Source organism: Euprymna scolopes, chromosome 17 (genome assembly GCF_053919585.1).
Source record: "Euprymna scolopes isolate OS-2025 chromosome 17, ASM5391958v1, whole genome shotgun sequence".
Classification (NCBI taxonomy): domain Eukaryota; kingdom Metazoa; phylum Mollusca; class Cephalopoda; order Sepiida; family Sepiolidae; genus Euprymna; species Euprymna scolopes.
This window is the reverse complement of record NC_136498.1, coordinates 117,177,154-117,203,554: the sequence shown is the minus strand read 5'-3', so window position 1 is coordinate 117,203,554 and position 26,401 is coordinate 117,177,154. Positions and strand designations below refer to the sequence as shown.

Here is a 26,401-nt window from a genome sequence, read left to right as displayed (position 1 = left end):
CATCTATTAATTATATTAACATTAACTAATAAATTATATTAACAAAAGTCAATAAATTATATTAACAAAAATCAATTAATTATATTTAAAAAAATCTATTAATTATATTAACAAAAATCAATTAATTATATTAACAAAAATCTATTAATTATATTAACAAAAATCACTAAATTATATTAACAAAAATCTATTAATTATATTAACAAAAATCAATAAATTATATAAAAAAATATCTATTAATTATATTAACAATTACTAATAAATTATATTAACAATAATCAATTAACTATATTTACAATAATCAATGACTTATATTAACAAAAATCGATTAATTATATTAAGAATAACTAATAAATTATATTAACAAAAGTTAATAAATAATATTAACAAAAATCAATGTATTATATTAACAATAATCTATTAATTATATTAACAAAAATCAATTAATTATATAAACAAAAATCAATAAATTATATTAACAAAAATCAATAAATTATATTAACAAAAGTCAATAAATTGTATTAACAAAAATCAATTAATCATATTAACAAAGATCAATAAATTATATTAACAAAATCTATAAATTATATTAACAATAATCAATAATTTATATTAACAAAAATCGATTAATTATATTAACAATAATTACTAATTATTGTTAATATAATTAATCAATTTTTTAAAATTATATAAACAAAAATCAATTAATTATATTAACAATAACTAATAAATTATATTAGCAAAAATCAATTAATTATATTAACAAAAATCAATAAATTATATTAAAAAAATCAATAAATTATATTAACAAAAATCAATAAATTATATTAACAAAAATCAATTAATTATGTTAACAAAAATCAATAAATTATATTAACAAAAATCAATTAATTATGTTGACAATAATCAATTAATTATATTAACAACAATCTATTGATTATATTAACAAAAATCAATAAATTGTATTAACAAAAATCAATTAATTACAGAAACAATAATAAATTAATTATATTAACAATGGTCAATTAATTATATTAGCAATAAAACATTAATTATATTAACAATAATCAATTAATTATATTAATAGTAATCAATTAATTATATAAAGAATATACAATTACAACTAGCAATTCAGTCTGCGTTTGCTTGGGCCCTATATACTGTTCATAACTTTATATATATATATATATATATATATATATATATATATATATATATATATATATATGTGTGTGTGTGTGTGTGTGTGTGTGTGTGTATGTATTATATATATATATATATATATATATATATATATATATATATATATATATTAAAATGTTTGACCTATGTCCAGATAACCTACATCAAAAGTTTGAAGTGTTTAGACACTAAATTGGCAGAGGAGTTGGGTAGAGTCTACAAAGGTAACTTTTTTTTCATCAATTTTAACAATAATCAATTAATTATATAAACAATAATTAATCAAAGTTTTAAACAATAATCAATTTATATTAACAATAATCAATTAATTATATTAACAATAATCAATTATATTATCAAAAATCAATAAACGAACTGGCGATGACAAACCTGCATTCTTAGGAAATCTTATTTTTCTATTTTTTTCATTTGCTCATTAGGAAGGGTATAAAATGTCAAAATGTCAAACGCGACGGAAACCACGTGATTTAATAGCATGCTAAATCTTTGCTCTAGAGTTTCCATATAATTAAGTTGGATTTTGATAGATTTGAAACAAGCATGCTACTCTTCGAATAGGAAATATATAAGTTGTCTAAGAGTGCAATATTCAAATGTGGTACACAAGGTGCCTTAAATAAGTTTTTAGACTTTTTTGCACAAACATTTAAAATTGTCGTAGACTCTTGAAAATTTAGTATTTTATTGCTATATATCTTATGAGATGATTGACCAATTTTTATGATTTCAGGTTCAAATGAACAGCTACAGCAGGAATTGGAATACACCCTACTAAAGCCTGATTGTTTGCAGCTGATGAATTTCAAAAATGCAATCTGGATGTAAGGGCACTTTATAAGAACGATATGCAATAAAATTCTGTTTTAAACTTGAGAAAAAAATGCCACAAAAATGTATGGAATGTTTCAGCTCGTTTTTGGACCATTTTGCATGACTCGAGCATCAGTTTTTAAGTGGCATAAGAGATTTAAAGAAGGTAGGGAGTCTGTGAGGATTGATGAGAGATGTGGGAGAAGTAAGGAAGTCAGAACATTAGTGTTGATTGGCAAAATATAGAATTTCATGGATAAAGCCATCGTGTGTCTATAGAGACAATAAGTGCACAGTTTGATGTCAGTGTGGGAACTGTACACACCATTATTTGCAAGGAACTGAAGATGCAGAAGATTTATGCGAATACACATGTCCACAATATCCTTACCACAGACTATTTGACCAAGATGGACATCAAGACAGTTCCTCGCCCTCCTAGCTCCTTGTGACTTTTTGTTGTTCTCTAAGTTCAAAGAAAAACCTTAGAGGTTGTCGTCATGAGACAATTGAGGAGATGAAAAAAAAAAAACTGTGATGAGAGTCATTGACATGCTCACACAAGAGGACGCCCATGGAGCCTTCCAGAAGTTGTTGAAATCGTACAAGTGCATTACAGCCGGAGGAGATTACTTCGAAGAGGACTAGATTTTTATGTGTGTGCTATCAATAAAAGTGCCCATACGACAAACGTCTGGAAACATATTTATGCTACCTTGTAGGTATGTACCGGATGCTGCATGATGACACAACGTATGAGTTATTTGCGCTGACGTTTCGAAAGGAAAGTGTCGTTAGAATTGGAACGCGAAGATTTTTTCCTACTTCATTTATCAAGTGTGTAATTTGACAACAGGGAATAATGGGTCGCCTGACTATCCGCACGTTAAATGTTTTAGAGGATGTGAGAAGGGTGAATGAAATAAGAAGTGGCAGAAGGAAGGGAATGATGTAAATAATTGAATGACGTAAATAAAGAAGTACAGTTTGGAGAGTTTTCATCTTTTTTTTTTTTACACAGTGATCACCACTTATAAAGGCCCGTAAGCCACTCAGGGATAAGGGTTATTGCAAGTACATTACGTTAGTGTGGAGATTTGATGAAGTGTTTACTTAAGGGGGCGGTTCATTAGGGATTTGTTAACGTTGGACTTGAAGACATCCACGTTGTAGTCGGGTGGGAAGCAGGCAGACGGAACAGAGTTCCACATGCGTGCAGTTTAAAAAAAAAGCGGATATTTTGCTATAATTGCTTACAATGTTGGTATTCTGATTCTATCTGACCAATTATTTCTTTTGTTCTATCTATCTATCTATCTATCTATCTATCTATCTATGTATCAACCTATTTATCTATCTATCCATCTATCTATCTATCTATCTATCTATCCATATTTATTTATCTATCTATTTTAAACGATAAACATACACAGTGAAATTATCTAGGAATTCATGTAACGGTTAACGCGCCGGACTGCGATACACATGCTCCGGGGTTCAATTCCTAGACACAGTCAAGCTACGCGGAAGGAAGGTAGATACCTCGAAACATGCATGTACGTAGATTACTGTTTTTACAATGATCAAATAAATAAAAATACGTTATATACATCCAAATAAAATATGAGCGATTTTCTAAGTAAAAGGCGAAAACGCTATTTAACCGTATTTATCATAAAAAAAATCGACAAGAAACCTATATCCATATCTATCTATCTATCTATCTATCTAATATACACTATATTAATGTTGATGAGATAAATCATTGATCATCTAGTGATAGTGAGAATCTACAAAACGTTGATAACCAACCCTAACCCTAGCCTTAACCCTAACCCTAACCCTAACCCTAACCCGACGAATGACAATAAAATTAAATAACGATTTTCTTTTCTTTATATTTTCTTCTCCAGATTTTTATTCAATACGAAACCGGACGTATTCAACCAAAACGGGGATTTACCAAAGTTCCTTTCACTGATTCTGGTGCCACTTCCGGTTTTCGACCATGAAAAGCTTTCAAGTGTTTATATTCTTGTTCGTCGTCATCGTTAGTTACGAAACCGAATCCGTCGATGGAAACGTGATTTGCACGTACAACCCATGCACATTCTCTCCCGCTTTGTGCATAAATGGAGGCACGTGCAAATATGACGAAAACTGTACTCCAGTGTGCGAGTGTCCATTCGATTTCAGTGGTTACCGCTGCGAGATTTCGAACCGAAACAACTCTTGCACTGAAAAATGCTCGCCAGAGAGGTGCAATCGGAAAGGTTACTGCACGCAAGATTCATTCACGTGCGATTTTGCTTGCGACTGCTTCGACGGGTTCGCTGGCGATGCTTGCAACATCAACGTCCCAAAGAAGGACGATGACGTCAACCCGTGCTTCCCGCTAATATGTGTACACGGACGATGCGACAGGTCGAAACCAAATAAACTTAGTTGCATTTGTGAAGACCAATGGGCGGGCGACACGTGCAATATACGCAGGCAACGACAGTGTTTTTACTTTTTCGGTGACCAAATATGCACCTGAGCTTTCCAGTCAGCACTTGCAACGATTGTAAACTCAATATGCATGTATGTACACGTGTATATATGTATATATCCATGTATGTATACGTGTATATATGTATATATCCATGTATGTATACGTATATATATGTATATATCCATGTATCTATCCATCTATCTATCTATCTATCTATCTATCTATCTATCTATTTAGCTCATTCACACACACACACACACACACACACACACACACACACAAACCACACACACTTGGTCTATTAGACACTATTCTCGAGTGTCTAAGATCTCTCTGTACAGGGGTGGGGGCTTGTCAGGACAGCTTGGCATGGGGATTCTTTTTCCTACACGTAAACCCTGACTAAATATTCAAAATCACATAATATCCGTGGCCCAAGTAAGATATCCTCAGTATGGCTAGCCATCACTGGCTTTTACGAAGAATGGTGGCCCTTCTCCGATGTCAACTAATAGCACGAACTTGAATACTCCACCAGACAAGGTGAATTCTTGTCCTGGAATCCAGTAAAGACCAAGAGACTCCAAGAAAGATACACTATAAGTTATTTAAATGGCCAAGCGAGGAAAATTATGTTCTCAACATCTTTACTAACTTGATGTTTAAAATGTAAAGAACTTTAATGGGATACTTGGATATCTATGTAGCTTATATAGAAATAAAGTGTTAGACACAGGGGCGCTTGTGCAGTTTAATCAAGGCCTTAAAAAAATAAAAATATCGAAAAAAAGGTTATATTGTACATATCCGTTTTGGACTGAAGATTCCCGAAAAATAAATTCACTTAATTTGATGGAGTAGTTTTTTTTTTATTTTTTATTTATTTTTTTTTTTACAGCGGAAAAACACGTTTTTATGACAGCGTGTTGAAGATAGACATCTTGGAATTTTTTGAACACGCCACGGGGAGATAACTCAATGTAAAGAGCCGACATTCCCTCCCCATCTTTAATACTAGCTTTTCTTTCTAAAAATCTAACCTTTTGCTCGGTATCATAACAAATTGTTTTTCGCTGTAATAATAATAATAATAATAATAATAATAATAATAATAATAATAATAATAATAATAATAATAATAATAATAATAAAATACTTGATGAAATTAAGTAAAAAATTTTTCCGGAGAACTTCATTCCATAATGAATACGTACAATTAAAATTTTTTTTTTTCGATATTTATGTGTTGATTAAACTGTACAAGTACCGACACAGGAAATGGGAGCCTCTTGATTTATGAGAACTTTGACTGAAGTAAAATGAAAAAAAAAATAGAGTAATTTTTATGTTTTGACATTACTAAATGTATTTATGCCTCGATTTGAGATTCTACTGTCTACATGGACTGATAGCGAAACGTTGATAATTCTGCTTCTAATATCCAATGTTTAAGAGACTTAATAAATTCATCTTTCCACTATTAACTTTGTTGATGTTGAATTTTTGGAACATGTGCACTTAATATTTTTTATTGTTTAGCAAGGCAAGTATATTAAATCTTATTACGACAAAAGTTTCAAAGAAGTAATATTTGTCTTCTTAAAAACGAAAACATGGACACTGCTATGATCGAAAACCAAAAGTTTTTTCTTTCAATATACAAGAAGTTTTTTTTTTGTTTATAAAGAAAATATTCAATAAAATAAGTGTCTTCTTCCTGTAACAACGACATTGTTTTTTCAAAAAACTATCAGAAAAGTGTTGTTTTATTTCCTATTAAGGAAAACATCGTTTGCTGACAGACTTATTTGGCAGTTTACCGTAAAATGCCGGAAGATGTTGACGCGGCCTTAGTGTAAGATTCTGGGTCAGTACCTTCATTTGTCGTGCCTCAATTGGCCGTGCCTTAAATTTAGTCGTGCCTCAATTGAGCGTGCCTTAATTTTAATCGTGCCTCGATTGGCTGTGCCTTAATTTTACTAGCGCCTGAATTGGCCGTGCCTTAAATTTAGTCGCGCCTGAATTGGCAGTACCTTAAATTTAGTCGTGTCTCAATAACACATACGAATAAAGTATCAGCAGGAGCAGTTGCGACTTGTATAGTTTTAGTATCTTACTAGACTACCCGTGACCCGTTGGGTCAGTATGTTATATTAGCTATGGAATTAATGTATTACCGTGACACTTGTGACGTAAAGAAAATAGTTTTTTGTGACATAACAGAAATATTTCTATGAAAGTATATTGAAATGAAAAAAAAAAAGAATATAGATAGATTTCTATGAGTCGTTCTGTTTATAACTGTTTATTTTTGAAAAAAAAAGACTTACAGCCATTGAATTATAAGTGGTTTGCCGTACTTATAGGTAAATGTGAACTGAACAAATAACATAATACTTAAAGTTAAATTCAAATTTTAATTTAAACGCGAAAAAAAAAACAGTTGGGACGCTGAAAACGTACACAGTAAAACAATACGTTTTATTGTCGCGTTGATTATTTATTTTTAACGTAAATTAAAAAAACATATTTTCGGAGTTATTTATTTATGTTGGTAGTGTAGAAGAAAATGTATGAACGTTTTTAATAAAGGTGTATTAAAAAATGGAGAATAAATTAAAAAAGAAAAAGGAAGACGGTGGGGTTAAAGTAGATTTATTTGTAAGAAAATTGCGTTAAAATAACTTAAACATAATACGGAAATGAAAGATGTAAAAAAAGCAGAAAGTATTAATTGTTTATTTGGATAATTTAAACGCGAAAAAAAAAAAAAAACAATTGGGACGCTGAAAACGTACACAGTAAAACAATACGTTTTATTGCCGCGTTGCTTTTAACGAGCATCTCCCCCCCTCTCTGGCTTTCTTACTCTTTCTATTTTCTCTCTCTGTGTCTCTATAAGAGAATAGAGAGGGAGAGAGAGAGGGAGAGAGAGAGAGAGAGAGAGAGAGGTGAGTAAACGTGGAGGTAGACACGTTTACCAGAACCAAAGGTCAGCTGACCAAATTACGTATGTGTGACGTGATTGGCTAGATCTGTGAGATTTGATTTGAGCTTTGAAGAAGACGGACGTTTTCTGTGGTCTCCTCCTCTTAATTGGGGAGGGGGAGACTAACGCTGACGTGTGTGAAGAAGAGCCCACACAAGCGATTTCACTTCCACTTCTGCAGAACCTCTGGGGAAAGTGAAATAAAAAACTATAAAACCATTTCATCGTCTTGGAGTGATAAATCTTCGTCAAACAGGTATCAAGTCTCCCTCCAGGATGAGAAATTTCCAGATGATCCGTTTTGCAGAAGCAGAGGTAGGTTCAGAAATTACATGTCACACACACGATTCCCTTTATGATAATCAAACACACAACCATTTATGTTAGAGACAATCACACGGAATCTTTCTTATGTTATATAGAAAACGTAAAAAGTGCCCCTAAATGAAGAACTCTATATAACATATTCAAATGTAACGAAAGCTCAATTTGGTACCCCTCAGGATAACCTTCGATGATACCGATATGTAACACATATTCAATTTTGGTGCTCGTGACTAAGTCGCATCACCGATGCGATAATCGAACCTGTGTTTAAGAAAATACAACGTGGAGGCATGGAGATTTAGTGTCAAGAAAAAAGAAATAGACTAAAAAAAAAAGAAAAAAAAGGACAAGAAAAACAATAAAATGTATGGAAAAAAAAGAAAAAGAAAGAACAGTAAAAAAAAAATACAAATCAACACACACACAACGTAGGGTCCATTAAAACACTAGGCGAATTAGAAATATAATTAAAAAAAAAAAGAAAAAAAAAGGAAAAGCAATACACACGTACAACCTTTTCACGAAGAAAGAAAAGGAAGACATACAGACACACAGATGTAAAACTTTATATATAGAAAATAGTAAAAAAAAAATGTTTATCGTATTGGGAATTAGCTCGTTATGAACGAAGAAAAATATCACTTAATGTAAAAGTTAGAAGGGAAAATTTTGTAAATTTTTAACAACAGCCAGTGAGAAAACCAAAAAGATAAACATGTCAATCAAAAATATGTGTTATGAATATTTTGTGTCATTTTTAAACTGTGAACTAAATGTAACTTTTAATGAAAAACAATATGTACTGTTGATGAAAAGACAATGGTCATGTCCTGTAAAATGATTTTTTTTTCTTTTTCGCTGATTGTGCGAATTGTTTTCGTAGGAATTTTTTTTTTTTTTTTTTTGCTGACGTGGACAAAATTTTGTTATTTGGAATTTTGTTGTTAGTGAGATGGGACTTTGTGATTGCTTATAGGATATTTTTGTATTTTTTAATTTATTATTTTTATGTAATTGATGTGTTGTCAAACGGTATTGGCAGAATTTTCTTGTTCTTTGACATGTATTTTTTTTTTCGCAGAATGGTGAGGTGAAATCTTTGCTTGTGGGGTCTATTGAAAGCATGATTAATAAAAGAAAGAACGTGTTGTTAATTAATTAATTAATAATCATAATAGTAATAATAAAATAGGGAAAAAGAGAAAGAAATAAGATTTAAACAGTGTAATAAATGATTAAAAAAAATAATAATAAAAAGTTTCGGAAGAGTCAAAGGTTCAGTCGGTATTAATTTCAATTTTCGAAATGTAGAATAAATGTTCTATTCGACATGAGTGACGTTTTGACCACATAAGTAAGGTAGAAAAAAAAGGATAAATATAGGGTTAAATAAACTATATGAAGAAATGAAAGAAAAAAAAGTAGGGCGTGAATGGAATTTAATTTCTGTGGCAAGCATGTTAGAATTTTGGAGAGGTGTTGAATTACATGGGTAGTTATTAATTTCATTATTCTCGGGAAATGATTCGAATTTTATTTTTTTTATCGTGATTTCTGTTGATTTCGAGTAGAATCAACATGGAGCAAGTTTGAGTTCTTCATGTGTGGAAATCCGATGTTTTCCGTGAAGCTATGTGTCTTTAAGGTAGGTTGCGCTTACCGACTTTGGGGAAAAAGAAACGTTTTTTCTGACATAGCAGTGAACGGAATGTATTCTGTCCAGCGTGAGCGGATCTAGTTGTAATCAACTTCAGGGAGCAAATGAAATGCCCTCTGACATGGTGTAAGGGGCAGAGGGGGTGCAATGGCTGACGTGGCCATTATGTTACGAATCGCTCAAGAGAAGATGAATGAAATATGTATGCAAGTACTTAGGAAAATAGAGGCTACCCACCATATGGAATGTTAAGAGGTTTTTTGTTTCCCACAAAATACTAGTAATAAGAGTAGGCTTATGAGGAATAGGATAAGGCTTGGGATGGAAAAATTTTTTAAAGTGTAAAAAAAAAAAAAAAAAAAAACCATGCTGGGTGAATTTAATTGGTATTATTAAATTAAATTATTTTAGAATAGATTTGGTTGGTTTAGTTATATTTTAGGGACGTTTAGCACGTAGTTGCATTTTTTTCATGAGAATTACAAGGCGATTAGGCTGTAGAAAGCAGTTTTTTCTGTTGTTTTATTTTTTTATATAAGCCACGGTATTGTCACAAATTAGAAAATTTGGCAGGGGAAATACTATTTTAGAGTAATGAGTACCCTGTTAAAACAATACTAGTGGTTCCAGTGAGTTGGAAGATGCCACGTAGGCCCAAGCAACGGCAATAAGTCTTGTCCAACAAAAGTCTGGCGTGCGAGGTCGCGATAATTCCTCAGGGTACGGAGCGACTGGACAGTCGGTACAAAGCCTAATCACGGGGAGATAGAAGAAAGGGAAAGATGCAGATTACGTAAGGGACAAGATAGAGCCTTATTATTTTTTTTTATTTTTTTAGAGGAATGTGTGAGGGATATCTGGGTTGGAATCTTGAGACTTGCTGGGAATGCGGAAAAATCACAAAGGGAAAGCTACTTAGTTAGAAATCGATGCGCAAGTAAGCTTTGGCGCATTAGTTAGGGAGTGATGATTCCGTATCTTGTCGGGTTCCAGGAACTCAAACAGGCTCCGAGTGAATCAGTGTGAAGGCGTATCTTGGCTTAGACCAACCAAGGGAGTTAGTAGAAGAGCTTTGTGAAGTCCCGAAGTAGTAGATAGAATAGAACAAAGCTCCAGTAATAAGACCACTCAGAGAAAGACGTCAGGGCATTACAGTAAAGGAAAAAAACTGGGACTTAGGCCTATGCTGAAAGTCGAGAACGCGAGTGGGATGGTTGGGTCGGTAGAGCATCAGACTTTTAATCTGAGGGTCTGGGGTTCGAGTCCCCATGCGATAAAGCTACCACCAACATGGAACATCCGACGTTCTGGTCGTAATTGCGATATGCTGGCCCCATTTCGAAAAAGTGATCGAAAATGGAGTCTCCATTTGTTTGGCCAAGTGGTCCAAATAAAGAGCAGAGTCAGTGGAAAATATCCAACAATGCGACCGCCTAGACAAGATGTATATCTGCAAAGCTGTATCTTTGTCTAACTTGGAAGCAAGTTAATGTCGAGGAGAGACTTTCGAGAAGCAGCAGAAGGGTTGATAGTGTAGTAGAAGAGTACTGGTGCCTGATCTTTCTTGGAAAAGGGGTGAGTCCGGAAAGTGAAAAAATAAAGATGTACTTCGGACATAATTATTTTTTTTTAGTTAGTTAGTTATTAAAAATGTATGGCTTGCCATACATTTTGATAAAAAAGGGGTGGAGGAATGTTAACGAGCATCCCCCCCTCTCTGGCTTTCTTACTCTTTCTATTTTCTCTCTCTGTGTCTCTATAAGAGAATAGAGAGGGAGAGAGAGAGAGAGGGAGAGAGAGAGAGAGGTGAGTAAACGTGGAGGTAGACACGTTTACCAGAACCAAAGGTCAGCTGACCAAATTACGTATGTGTGACGTGGTTGGCTAGATCTGTGAGATTTGATTTGAGCTTTGAAGAAGACGGACGTTTTCCGTGGTCTCCCCTCTTAACTGGGGAGGGGGGAGACGAACGCTGACGTGTGTAAAGAAGAACCACACAAGCAGATTTCACTTTACACCTGCTGCAGGACCTCTGGGGAAAGTGAAATAAAAAACTATAAAACCATTTCATCGTCTTGGAGTGATAAATCTTCGTCAAACAGGTATCAAGTCTCCCTCCAGGATGAGAAATTGCCAGATGGTTCAACAGCGAGAACAGAGGTAGGTTCAGAAATTACATGTCACACACACGATTCCCTTTATGATAATCAAACACACAACCATTTATGTTAGAGACAATCACACGGAATCTTTCTTATGTTATATAGAAAACGTAAAATGTGCCCCTAAATGAAGAACTCTGTATAACATATTCAAATGTAACGAAAGCTCAATTTGGTACCCCTCAAGGATAACCTCAATGAAGAACGAATATATAACACTGAAAACGTACACAGTAAAACAATACGTTTTATTGCCGCGTTGCTTATTTAGTATAATATATATATAGTATATGTGAAACAGGTCGATTCAGGTATTATTTGTAATCACGTTTTGCGTTTGCTTCCCATATATTGAAGTTTTTTATTCAATAAATTTAAGATATTGGTTTTTCTAAGGACATCCGTTTGTTCGAACGAAACCGGTCAAGCGATTTGTGTTTATTTTTTTACGCTGTTATGGGTTTATGTTCATGTACGCATGCGCAACCGGAAGTCGTAAATCAGATGTTGGGTTAAAACACCCGTTACAAGGACATTTGAGTTTTATAATTATATAGACTGAGATGTTATATATGATCTCTGGTTGCGTCACCCTGTATATATTGTTATTACACGCAACAGTGCAACTGCGACAGTCACGACCCCACACGTTACCAAACACTACGTTACCTTATAGAACATCAAGAGGGAACATGACAGAAACATACAAGATAGTGAATGGGAAACATGATAACATGTTTGTGGATAGGGAACACAGTCTGACGAGAGGACATTTCAAGAAGTTATTCAAGTATCAATGAAGACTCAACAAGAGGAAGTACTCTTTCCCGTGCCGAGTTATCGACACGTGGAATGCGCTACCTGAATCAGTTCTTAAAAGTGAAACTATACCTGAATTTGAAAAAGGGCTAGATAAATTCTGAAAAAAAATAATGATCAGAAATATAATTATAAGGCACGTATCCACCCACGCATCAATATCGTCAACCATCAAAGTGACGAAAGTGATGAGCCGGAGTCACAGGCTGAGCCTCTTCCGGGATGTAATCTGCAAGAATCATCTGTAAGCATATTCCACCCAATCTACACCATTTACGATTACTACACAAACACCTTACATTCGTTAATCATTATCCTCGAGTGGCATTCGCGCCTTAACAAGTGGTGATTCCCTTGTAAACAACAACAACAACAAAATAAATCCTAACAATATTATTCAATTAAGTGGAATGATGAGTATTATTTATTCATTAATTTATTGCGGACTGTTATCCTCATATTTATTAGTAGTTGTTTCACGACGTTTCGACCAACCCTGGTCTTCGTCAGGTGGTTAACCGCGACGGGATAGGAACTCCAAATCTCCTAACTGCATCTTCAGCAATTACTGCCTTTCACAGCTGTTGTCATCTCCCCACATGTCGGCCAGTGGATAGTAACGTTAAATCTCTACGGTTCAAGGTAAGCTTTATCTGAAGATAGCGGTTTCAATCCTACCCAAAGCCGGCCAGAGGTTTAGTTGGTCCAAACGTAGTGAGATGACAACAACTATGGAGGGCAGTAATTGCTGAGGATGCAGTGAGGTGATTCGGAGTTCCTATCCCATCGCGGTAACCTCCTGATGAAGGCAAGAGGAATAGTTGGTCGAAACGTCGCGAAACAACAACTAAAAGATGAGGATAATAGTCCACAATAAATAAATGAAATCCTAACAAGCACAAAAAATTATTTAAATACTCACCAACACATAACTAAGTCAGAAAGAGTAGCAACCTTGGTTGAAGCCAGTGCCCCTAATGATGGAGGTCTGAACAGAGCTGAAAGAGATAAACTGACCAAATTATCAAGGTCTCATGTATGATATGAAAAGAAACTGGAACCTTAGGGAGATATCAATCATACCAGTTATTATAGGTGCTACAGGGCTTATAAAGAAGAACCTGAAGTGCTACCTAACTAATATTCCTGGTGAACCAAGTGCAAAAGAGATCCGGGCAATTGCACTTAAGGGAACAGCGAGGATGCTAAAAAGAGCTCTCGGTTGGTTTCAATAAAAAGCAGGGTAATGTTAGCAGCTGGTTCGGCATTACAATCTTCAAAGAAATAAAATGAAAAAAAAAAAATGTAAGACTCAGAAAGATGCCGACAAGTAGAAGGAATCGAATACTTCCATATCATAAAGTGACACAAGGAGCACCCAAGCTCAAACTACATATTTAAGCAAATCAATAAAACACAAAGAGAAAAAAACAATCAAAAGACGATGGAGATACGACAGTGGAAGGACAACTAATAAAAAAACAACGTATGGATTGGCTACATACCTAGCGAATGCACGATTAGGAAAAAACATTAGTTGTAACACGCATGCACGGAAGCGCTCAAGAATTGTGTGTCAGAATATTGGACGGGCCGAACTACAGTGAAAATGTCTTCATCCAATGGCTACAAAAAGACGACACCAGAATCGTTCTGGGAAGAACGAGGTTGCTCTGGTAGTGTGTCGGGTCATATTAACGGAATTATTTGCATCGTATCCTATGGTATTGACAGAATTGTTCGGGATCGTGTCAGCTGGTGTCGACTAAATAGTTCGGGATCGTGCTCTGGTTCGTTCCGACGGTAGTGTTTGGTACCGTGTGGAGTCGTGACTGTTGCAGTCGCACTGCAGCGTGTGATAACAATATATATATATATATATATATATATATATATATATATATATATATATATATATATATATATATATATATATATATATATATATAATGTTTTTACTAGTATTATTATAAATACCTACAGACACCAGTGTTACATCCTTTCGGGAATCGCCAGTGCAGGGTGTCACAATTAACACCGGTCGAAAAGTTCGAACCGGGCAACGAAGCCATCTCTGACTCCATTAGCAAGGATTAAATTTATTCGGCCACAGTTAACCGCGAGAAATGCTATTGAAATTTAAACATTTATTTTTAAATGTTTTTAACGTCTGTCAGGGTGATCTAATCATTATGCAAGCTAAATTGACCGACTTTACTTCAACTGAAAGTGCTCAATGATAAGAAACGAGTTTTTTTAAAGGGTCTGACATAATTATTTGCACTAATCATTATAAATATCTACATATACGAGTGTTTCATCCTTTCCGAGGGCTTATCTTATCTAAACTGCTGAATATGTGTGTGTGTGTGTGTATGTATATATATATATATATATATATATATATATATATATATATATATATATATATATATATATATTCAGCATTTTAGATATCGTCGAGTTCAAGCCTGATAATAGGGAACCGTTTTAGGTCCCAGTATCAAGCTCTCTTCAGCCAATCAATCTCATCTGTATGTAACCGGAAGTGGATACATACACATATATTACAAAATCTCGTGTAATCTCGTTTTTAAAAAACTTAAATTTCAAAATTATAATAAATACAAAAGTGGTCGTTTACTATATTGGACATCAAATAAAACCTGATATATACTTAATATGGGGTTGTTATTAATAGACTATAATAAATGTAAACTTTTATCGCGTAACCTATGAAAAAATTTGGTTTATTAATCAAAAAAAATTTTTTTTCTTAAACCCTCTAATCCCTCATACTGGACAAATTTAAAGTTAAAATTAAAATTAAATCTTGAAAATTGAAAATTAAGCCAGTTTTTAAACACCATAACCTTACTATCTAATTGTATTTTAAACCTTATTATCAATTTTCTCTGTCAAAATAAACTTCATGATTATCAATGAATATTTATATATTATAAGGACCTTACTAGAAAACATTAATTCTATATATATATATAAAAAAAAATCAAATTAATATTTACCTTTGCCAGAATAGCTTATTATCGATATCAAACCAAGAAGCGAATCCGGACGTATACCCAAACACATGGGACTGAGCGTCTCTGTCACTATCTCTAGGTCTCAGAAGCATGGCACAAAGATAGTGATGTCCTCGGCGAATACGGACACTCTAACTAACGAGCTGCCTGCCAAAATGATCCTATGAAAAACTTAACTTGCCTCCCCGCTCCTTAATTTGAGAAGTAGCGACTCAAACGCAAGGATGCAGAGCAAGTATGACAGTAAAATGCCTTGACGAATCGATCGGGAATAGCTAAAGAGTTTGAATGCTTTCGTTAACCTCGACAGTCACGACCCTACACGGTACCAAACACTGCCGTCGGCACGACCCAGCATGGTCTCGAACTATTTCGTCGACACGAGCTGACACGATCCCGAACAATTCTGTCAATACCATCCGATACGATGCAAATAATTCCGTTAATATGACTCGTTCTTCCCAGAAGACACAGTACAGAAATTCGTTCGCGGAAGTCCGGCTTAAAACCAGCGATCACTAAAATAGGCGCCAAAAAGCGAAGGCCTGTCATGTTGAAAACGCTGGACTAATCTAAGTTGATGAAGCGCCCTACTTCGACAAACTTCTGTGACTGACCTTTACCCCTGACCTGAAATGAAAGATCTATATCAGATCCGTTGTCAAAATCAATTGAAAAATAGTTGGATCATTCTACTGCTCCAGAACGTAATCCACTCCCAATGCAATCTTCTATCTATACAAAAGTCAAATACGTCATAAAGTGGAGTATTATTGCCACATCTGGGATGGAGCTCTTATGAACACCATTTTCTGTCTTAACAAAGTACAAAACCAACTTCGAAATCTAGTGGGTAATGACCTTTTGTCTTCCATACTTTCTCTTTCTCAAAGAAGAGACATTGCGAATCTATCTCTGATCTATTATTAATTTTATGGTAGGTGCTCGACTGAGCTCCAACATATGCTCCCTATCCGTAGGACATTCGCAGCAAGCTCTTGTCTAGTTGAAACAACTGTCAACAATTCCCCTCACTCTCTGTGCCTAAAACTAAAAAAAAATTCTATGAGCAGAGTTTATTTTTTTAGAACTGTCCGTTTGTGGAACGCAATACCGTATGTCTGCTTCCTGGCTGACTGTAACATAGTCGCCTTCAATCCTAATGTACCGTACTCTAAGATAATCTAGCCCTACCCTAGTTCCACTATGACTCATCTTGCTGTCTCATTATCTATCAAACACTTAAAACTTATCTTTCGGACTTTGATAAGTGGTAACCTTCCAAGTAATATATATATATATATATATATATATATATATATATACGCCCAAGAATATTTTTATCTGCAAATAAAATTGTTTAAAGGAAGCTATCAATAAAAAAAATGACGCCAAACCATATTTTTTTTTACAAAGGAGTCACCTCTTATCAAGGCCCTGAGGCCACTCCGAAATAGTTAAACGAGTGCTTTTCCTGAAAGTTTGGCAAGGGGGGATCATAGATTGCAGCTCAGACGAGCATTTGTCATGAAAATAATGATATAGCTGAGATAGGCTTGCAACGTCACTTCTGTGGGAAAGAGGTTGCAGGGAAGAGAAAGGGGCATTCTCTACGAGTCTACAAAGTCGTTTTTGAACTCTATCAAGGCAGGATAGGGTACTTCGAGCAGTTCCTGTCCAGATGTTGTAACAGTACTCAATCCTAGAATGTAGAACATTTAAACATTAATAATAATAATAATAATAATAATAATAATAATAATAAAATAATAATAATAAAATAATAATAATAATAAAATAATACTAAAATAATAATATAATAATAATAATAAAATAATAATAATAATAATAAAATAATAATAATAAAATAATAAATAATAAAATAATAATAATAATAATAAAATAATAATAATAGCAATAATAATAACAATAATAATAATAAAATAATAATAATAATAACATAATAATAATAAAATAATAATAATAGCAATAATAATAACATAATAATAATAAACTAATAATAATAATAATAATAAAATAATAATAATAATAATAATAAAATAATAATATAATAAAATAATAATAATAACAATAATCGTAACAATAATAATAAGATAATAATAATAAAATAATAATAATAATAATAATAAAATAATAATAATAAAATAATAATAATAATAAAATAATAATAATAATAAAATAATAATAATAATAATAAAATAATAATAATAGCAATAATAATAATAATAATAAAATAATAATAATAATATAATAAAATAATAATAACAATAATCATAACAATAATAATAAAATAATAATAATAAAATAATAATAATAAAATAATAATAATAAAATAATAATAATAAAATAATAATAATAAAACAATAATAATAAAATAATAATAATAATAATAACAATAATAATAAAATAATAATAATAAAATAATAATAATACAATAATAATAATAATAATAAAATAATAATAATAGCAATAATAATAACAACAGTAATAATAAAATAATAATAATAATAATAATAATAAAATAATAATAATACATAATAATAATTATAATAATAATAAAATAATAAAATAATAATAATAATAATAATAATAATAATTATAATGATAAAATAATAATAATAATAATTATAATGATAAAATAATAATAATAATAAAATAATAATAATAATAAAATAATAATAATAAAATAATAATATAATAAAATAATAATATTATAAAATAATAATATAATAAAATAATAAAAATAATAAAAATAATAAAATAATAATAATGATAAATAATAATAATAAAATAGTAATAATAATAAAATAATAATATAATAATTATAATGATAAAATAATAATAATAATTATAATGATAAAATAATAATAATAATAAAATAATAATGATAAAAAATAATAATAATGATAAAATAATAATAATAATAATAATAATATAATAATAATAAAATAATAATAAAATAATAATAATAATAATAATAATAATAAAATAATAATAATAATATAATAAAATAATAATAATAATAATAATAAAATAATAATATTAATAAAATAAACATCTTCAGAATTCTAAATTTTAACTGCCTTTTTTTGTTTGTCTTTTCATTCGCATCTTCAGTGCATTATTATTTTTAAAGGTATTTTTTTTTACTTGAGTGGAGGGTCGCTGCTTATTAAGGCCGGAAACCAACTCCAGGATAAAGTTAGATGGTGAAACATGGCCATTAACAATGTAACCAGGGCATGGATAGATTATTTAAGAGAACGGCTCTACACGAGCTTATTTACATTAGGTTCAAAGACGACCATGTTATAGATGTAATGCAGTCGTAACATGTCAACACTCGGGACCCACACGTTGTATGCAGACAGTCGCAAGAAAACAAAAACAAGGGCAGAATTCAACTCAATTTTTTTAGTTGGAGCAACAGACATTTATTTACAGGTACTTCCAGAATAATGCCTTATCTCTTGTTTAAGTGGTACTTTATCTTTGTCCGGCCATGTTTAGAATACGTCTTTCCCTGTCGCTCTAGGGCCACGTGTTTAACACGTCTATTTCTCACCTTCTCGTTTTTCTTTATATTTTATAATATTTTTCTTTCCTTCTTCCTTCCTGTGGCATCACCTCGCACACGGCTCGGTCATTTACTACCGTTGGTTGTTGCTGTTACTGCCATACGCGCGTCCGTGCTCTGTTGCATAGTCAATCGGGAAGCAGCCACACGGTATTGTGTTCCACAGACGGACAGTTCTAGGAAAAACACTGCTCATGAAATTTTCGTTTAGTTTTAGGCATGAATAGCGAGTGAAGGAAATTGTTGGCAATTGTAGTTAGACGAGTATCAAACCTTTTAAAAAGGGAACTATAGATTGGAGCTCAGTCGAGCACCTACAATAAAAGTAAGGTCTATTCTGTAAAGAAGACGAAGCAGAGAGGCGAAAAGCATTTCGACTCATGTATAATAAAACGTATTTTGCAATAAAACGAAGAAGGATAAAGCAATTTAAGAGTAATAAAAATCTATAAATATTCCTCGAATAAATTTTTTTATATTAAGAATAATCAATTAATTATTTTAACAAAAATCAATTAATTATATTAACAAAAATCAATTAATTATATTAACAATAACTAATAAATTATATTAACAAAAGTCAATAAATTATACTAACAATAATCAATTAATTATATTAACAATAACTAATAAATTATATTAACAAAAGTCAATAAATAATATTAACTATAATTAATTAATTATATTAACAATAACTAATAAATTATATTAACAAATATCAATAAATTATATTAAAAAAATTAATTAATTATATTAACGAAAATCAATAAATTATGTTAACAAAAATCAATTAATTATATTTACAATAACTAATAAATTATGTTAACAAAAATCAATTAATTATATTAACAAAAGTCAATACATTATATTTAAAAAATCAATTAATTATATTACCAAAAGTCAATAAATTACATTAACAAACATCTATTAATTATATTAACATTAACTAATAAATTATATTAACAAAAGTCAATAAATTATATTAACAAAAATCAATTAATTATATCAACAATAATAAATTAATTATATTTAAAAAAATCTATTAATTATATTAACAAAAATCACTAAATTATATTAACAAAAATCTATTAATTATATTAACAAAAATCAATAAATTATATAAAAAAATATCTATTAATTATATTAACAATTACTAATAAATTATATTAACAATAATCAATTAACTATATTTACAATACTCAATGACTTATATTAACAAAAATCGATTAATTATATTAAGAACAACTAATAAATTATATTAACAAAAGTTAATAAATAATATTAACAAAAATCAATGTATTATATTAACAATAATCTATTAATTATATTAACAAAAATCAATTAATTATATAAACAAAAATCAATAAATTATATTAACAAAAATCGATAAATTATATTAACAAAAGTCAATAAATTGTATTAACAAAAATCAATTAATCATATTAACAAAGATCAATACATTATATTAACAAAATCTATAAATTATATTAACAATAATCAATAATTTATATTAACAAAAATCAATTAATTATATTAACAATAATTACTAATTATTGTTAATATAATTAATCAATTTTTTAAAATTATATAAACAAAAATCAATTAATTATATTAACAATAACTAATAAATTATATTAGCAAAAATCAATTAATTATATTAACAAAAATCAATAAATTATATTAAAAAAATCAATAAATTATATTAACAAAAATCAATAAATTATATTAACAAAAATCAATTAATTATGTTAACAAAAATCAATAAATTATATTAACAAAAATCAATTAATTATGTTGACAATAATCAATTAATTATATTAACAACAATCTATTGATTATATTAACAAAAATCAATAAATTGTATTAACAAAAATCAATTAATTACAGAAACAATAATAAATTAATTATATTAACAATGGTCAATTAATTATATTAGCAATAAAACATTAATTATATTAACAATAATCAATTAATTATATTAATAGTAATCAATTAATTATATAAAGAATATACAATTACAACTAGCAATTCAGTCTGCGTTTGCTTGGGCCCTATATACTGTTCATAACTTTATATATATTTATATATATATATATATATATATATATATATATATATATATATATATATATATATATATATATATGTGTGTGTGTGTGTGTGTGTGTGTGTGTGTGTGTGTGTATGTATTATATATATATATATATATATATATAGTAAAATGTTTGACCTATGTCCAGATAACCTACATCAAAAGTTTGAAGTGTTTAGACACTAAATTGGCAGAGGAGTTGGGTAGAGTCTACAAAGGTAACTTTTTTTTTCATCAATTTTAACAATAATCAATTAATTATATAAACAATAATTAATCAAATTTTTAAACAATAATCAATTTATTATATTAACAATAATCAATTATATTATCAAAAATCAATAAATGAACTGGCGATGACAAACCTGCATTCTTAGGAAATCTTATTTTTCTATTTTTTTCATTTGCTCATTAGGAAGGGTATAAAATGTCAAAATGTCAAACGCGACGGAAACCACGTGATTTAAGAGCATGCTAAATCTTTGCTCTAGAGTTTCCATATAAATAAGTTGGATTTTGATAGATTTGAAACAAGCATGCTACTCTTCGAATAGGAAAGATATAAGTTGTCTAAGAGTGCAATATTCAAATGTGGTACACAAGGTGCCTTAAATAAGTTTTCAGACTTTTTTGCACAAACATTTAAAATTGTCGTAGACTCTTGAAAATTTAGTATTTTATTGCTATACATCTTATGAGATGATTGACCAATTTTTATGATTTCAGGTTCAAATGAACAGCTACAGCAGGAATTGGAATACACCCTACTAAAACCTGATTGTTTGCAGCTGATGAATTTAAAAAATTCAATCTGGATGTGAGGGCACTTTATAAGAACGATATGCAATAAAATTCTGTTTTAAACTTGAAAAAAAAAATGCCACAAAAACGTATGGAATGTTTCAGCTCGTTTTTGGACCATTTTGCATGACTCGAGCATCAGTTTTTAAGTGGCATAAGAGATTCAAAGAAGGTAGGGAGTCTGTGAGGATTGATGAGAGATGTGGGAGAAGTAAGGAAGTCAGAACATTAGTGTTGATTGGCAAAATATAGAATTTCATGGATAAAGTCATCGTGTGTCTATAGAGACAATAGGTGCACAGTTTGATGTCAGTGTGGGAACTGTACACACAATTATTTGCAAGGAACTGAAGATGCAGAAGATTTATGCGAATGCACCTGTCCACAATATCCTTACCACAGACTATTTGACCAAGATAGACATCAAGACAGTTCCTCGCCCTCCTAGCTCCTTGTGACTTTTTGTTGTTCTCTAAGTTCAAAGAAAAACCTTAGAGGTTGTCGTCATGAGACAATTGAGGAGATGAAAAAAAACAAAAAACTGTGATGAGAGTCATTGACATGCTCACACAAGAGGACGCCCATGGAGCCTTCCAGAAGTTGTTGGAATCGTACAAGTGCATTACAGCCGGAGGAGATTACTTCGAAGAGGACTAGATTTTTATGTGTGTGCTATCAATAAAAGTGCCCATACGACAAACGTCTGGAAACATATTTATGCTACCTTGTAGGTATGTACCGGATGCTGCATGATGACACAACGTATGAGTTATTTGCGCTGACGTTTCGAAAGGAAAGTGTCGTTAGAATTGGAACGCGAAGATTTTTTCCTACTTCATTTATCAAGTGTGTAATTTGACAACAGGGAATAATGGGTCGCCTGACTATCCGCACGTTAAATGTTTTAGAGGATGTGAGAAGGGTGAATGAAATAAGAAGTGGCAGAAGGAAGGGAATGATGTAAATAATTGAATGACGTAAATAAAGAAGTACAGTTTGGAGAGTTTTCATCTTTTTTTTTTTACACAGTGATCACCACTTATAAAGGCCCGTAAGCCACTCAGGGATAAGGGTTATTGCAAGTACATTACGTTAGTGTGGAGATTTGATGAAGTGTTTACTTAAGGGGGCGGTTCATTAGGGATTTGTTAACGTTGGACTTGAAGACATCCAAGTTGTAGTCGGGTGAGAAGCAGGCAGACGGAACAAAGTTTCACAGGCGTGCAGTTCTAAAAAACAAAAGCGGATATTTTGCTATAATTGCTTACAACGTTGGTATTCTGATTCTATCTGACCAATTATTTTTTTTGTTCTATCTATCTATCTATCTATCTATCTATCCATATTTATTTATCTATCTGTTTTAAACGATAAACATACACAGTGAAATTACCTAGGAATTCATGTAACGGTTAACGCGCCGGACTGTGATACACATGCTCCGGGGTTCAATTCCTAGACACAGTCAAGCTACGCGGAAGGAAGGTAGATATCTTGAAACATGCATGTACGTAGATTATTATTTTTACAATGATCAAATAAATAAAAATACGTTATATACATCCAAATAAAATATGAGCGATTTTCTAAGTAAAAGGCGAAAACGCTATTTAACCGTATTTATCATTAAAAAATCGACAAGAAATCTATATCCATATCTATCTATCTATCTATCTAATATACATTATATTAATGTTGATGAGATAAATCATTGATCATCTAGTGATAGTGAGAATATACAAAACGTTGATAACCAACCCTAACCCTAACCCTAACGCTAGCCCTAACCCTAACCCTAACCCTAACGCTAGCCCTAACCCTAACCCTAACCCGACGAATGACAATAAAATTAAATAACGATTTTCTTTTCTTTATATTTTCTTCTCCAGATTTTTATTCAATACGAAACCGGACGTATTCAACCAAAACGTGGATTTACCAAAGTTCCTTTCACTGATTCTGGTGCCACTTCCGGTTTTCGACCATGAAAAGCTTTCAAGTGTTTATAGTCTTGTTCGTCGTCATCGTTAGTTACGAAACCGAATCCGTCGATGGAAACGTGATTTGCACGTACAACCCATGCACATTCTCTCCCGCTTTGTGCATAAATGGAGGCACGTGCAAATATGACGAAAACTGTACTCCAGTGTGCGAGTGTCCATTCGATTTCAGTGGTTACCGCTGCGAGATTTCGAACCGAAACAACTCTTGCACTGAAAAATGCTCGCCAGACAGGTGCAATCGGAAAGGTTACTGCACGCAAGATTCATTCACGTGCGATTTTGCTTGCGACTGCTTCGACGGGTTCGCTGGCGACGCTTGCAACGTCAACGTCCCAAAGAAGGACGATGACGTCAACCCGTGCTTCCCGCTAATATGTGTACACGGACGATGCGACAGGTCGAAACCAAATAAACTTAGTTGCATTTGTGAAGACCAATGGGCGGGCGACACGTGCAATATACGCAGGCAACGACAGTGTTTTTACTTTTTCGGTGACCAAATATGCACCTGAGCTTTCCAGTCAGCACTTGCAACGATTGTAAACTCAATATGCATGTATGTATACGTGTATATATGTATATATCCATGTATGTATACGTGTATATATGTATATATCCATGTATGTATACGTATATATATGTATATATCCATGTATCTATCTATCTATCTATCTATCTATCTATCTATTTAGCTCATTCACACACACACACACACACACACACACACACACACAAACCACACACACTTGGTCTATTAGACACTATTCTCGAGTGTCTAAGATCTCTCTGTACAGGGGTGGGGGCTTGTCAGGACAGCTTGGCATGGGGATTCTTTTTCCTACACGTAAACCCTGACTAAATATTCAAAATCACATAATATCCGTGGCCCAAATAAGATATCCTCAGTATGGCTAGCCATCACTGGCTTTTACGAAGAATGGTGGCCCTTCTCCGATGTCAACTAATAGCACGAACTTGAATACTCCACCAGACAAGGTGAATTCTTGTCCTGGAATCCAGTAAAGACCAAGAGACTCCAAGAAAGATACACTATAAGTTATTTAAATGGCCAAGCGAGGAAAATTATGTTCTCAACATCTTTACTAACTTGATGTTTAAAATGTAAAGAACTTTAATGGGATACTTGGATATCTATGTAGCTTATATAGAAATAAAGTGTTAGACACAGGGGCGCTTGTGCAGTTTAATCAAGGCCTTAAAAAAAATAAAAATATCGAAAAAAAGGTTATATTGTACATATTCGTTTTGGACTGAAGATTCCCGAAAAATAAATTCACTTAATTTGATGGAGTAGTTTTTTTCTTTTTTTTTTTTTTTTTTTTTTACAGCGGAAAAACACGTTTTTATGACAGCGTGTTGAAGATAGACATCTTGGAATTTTTTGAACACGCCACGGGGAGATAACTCAATGTAAAGAGCCGACATTCCCTCCCCATCTTTAATACTAGCTTTTCTTTCTAAAAATCTAACCTTTTGCTCGGTCTCATAACAAATTGTTTTTCGCTGTAAAAATAATAATAATAATAATAATAATAATAATAATAATAATAATAATAATAATAATAATAATAATAATAATAAAATACTTGATGAAATTAAGTAAAAAATTTTTCCGGAGAACTTCATTCCATAATGAATACGTACAATTAAAATTTTTTTTTTTTCGATATTTATGTGTTGATTAAACTGTACAAGTACCGACACAGGAAATGGGAGCCTCTTGATTTATGAGAACTTTGACTGAAGTAAAATGAAAAAAAAAAAAAATAGAGTAATTTTTATGTTTTGACATTACTAAATGTATTTATGCCTCGATTTGAGATTCTACTGTCTACATGGACTGATAGCGAAACGTTGATAATTCTGCTTCTAATATCCAATGTTTAAGAGACTTAATAAATTCATCTTTCCACTATTAACTTTGTTGATGTTGAATTTTTGGAACATGTGCACTTAATATTTTTTATTGTTTTGCAAGGCAAGTATATTATATTAAATCTTATTACGACAAAAGTTTCAAAGAAGTAATATTTGTCTTCTTAAAAACGAAAACATGGGCACTGCTATGATCGAAAACCAAAAGTTTTTTCTTTCAATATACAAGAAGTTTTTTTTTTGTTTATAAAGAAAATATTCAATAAAATAAGTGTCTTCTTCCTGTAACAACGACATTTTTTTTTCAAAAAAGTATCAGAAAAGTGTTGTTTTATTTCCTATTAAGGAAAACATCGTTTGCTGACAGACTTATTTGGCAGTTTACCGTAAAATGCCGGAAGATGTTGACGCGGCCTTAGTGTAAGATTCTGGGTCAGTACCTTCATTTGTCGTGCCTCAATTGGCCGTGCCTTAAATTTAGTCGTGCCTCAATTGAGCGTGCCTTA

General features: G+C 31.5%; 2 long non-coding RNA genes across 3 annotated transcripts in view; both read left to right on the top strand.

Annotated features, from left to right (window-relative positions):
- Nucleotides 1–5,987, top strand: part of LOC145296923 (uncharacterized) — an 18,382-nt gene extending 12,395 nt beyond the window's left edge. Inside the window, exon 2 of the long non-coding RNA XR_013870076.1 lies at nucleotides 3,927–5,987. This is a non-coding gene — a long non-coding RNA (uncharacterized LOC145296923). The remainder of the gene's footprint in view (nucleotides 1–3,926) is intronic.
- LOC145296924 (uncharacterized) overlaps nucleotides 1–25,935 on the top strand; it is a 50,184-nt gene extending 24,249 nt beyond the window's left edge. For both annotated transcript variants that reach the window (XR_013870077.1, XR_013870078.1), the window contains exon 2: nucleotides 23,886–25,935. This is a non-coding gene — a long non-coding RNA (uncharacterized LOC145296924). The remainder of the gene's footprint in view (nucleotides 1–23,885) is intronic.
- The last annotated feature ends 466 nt before the right edge of the window (nucleotides 25,936–26,401 follow it).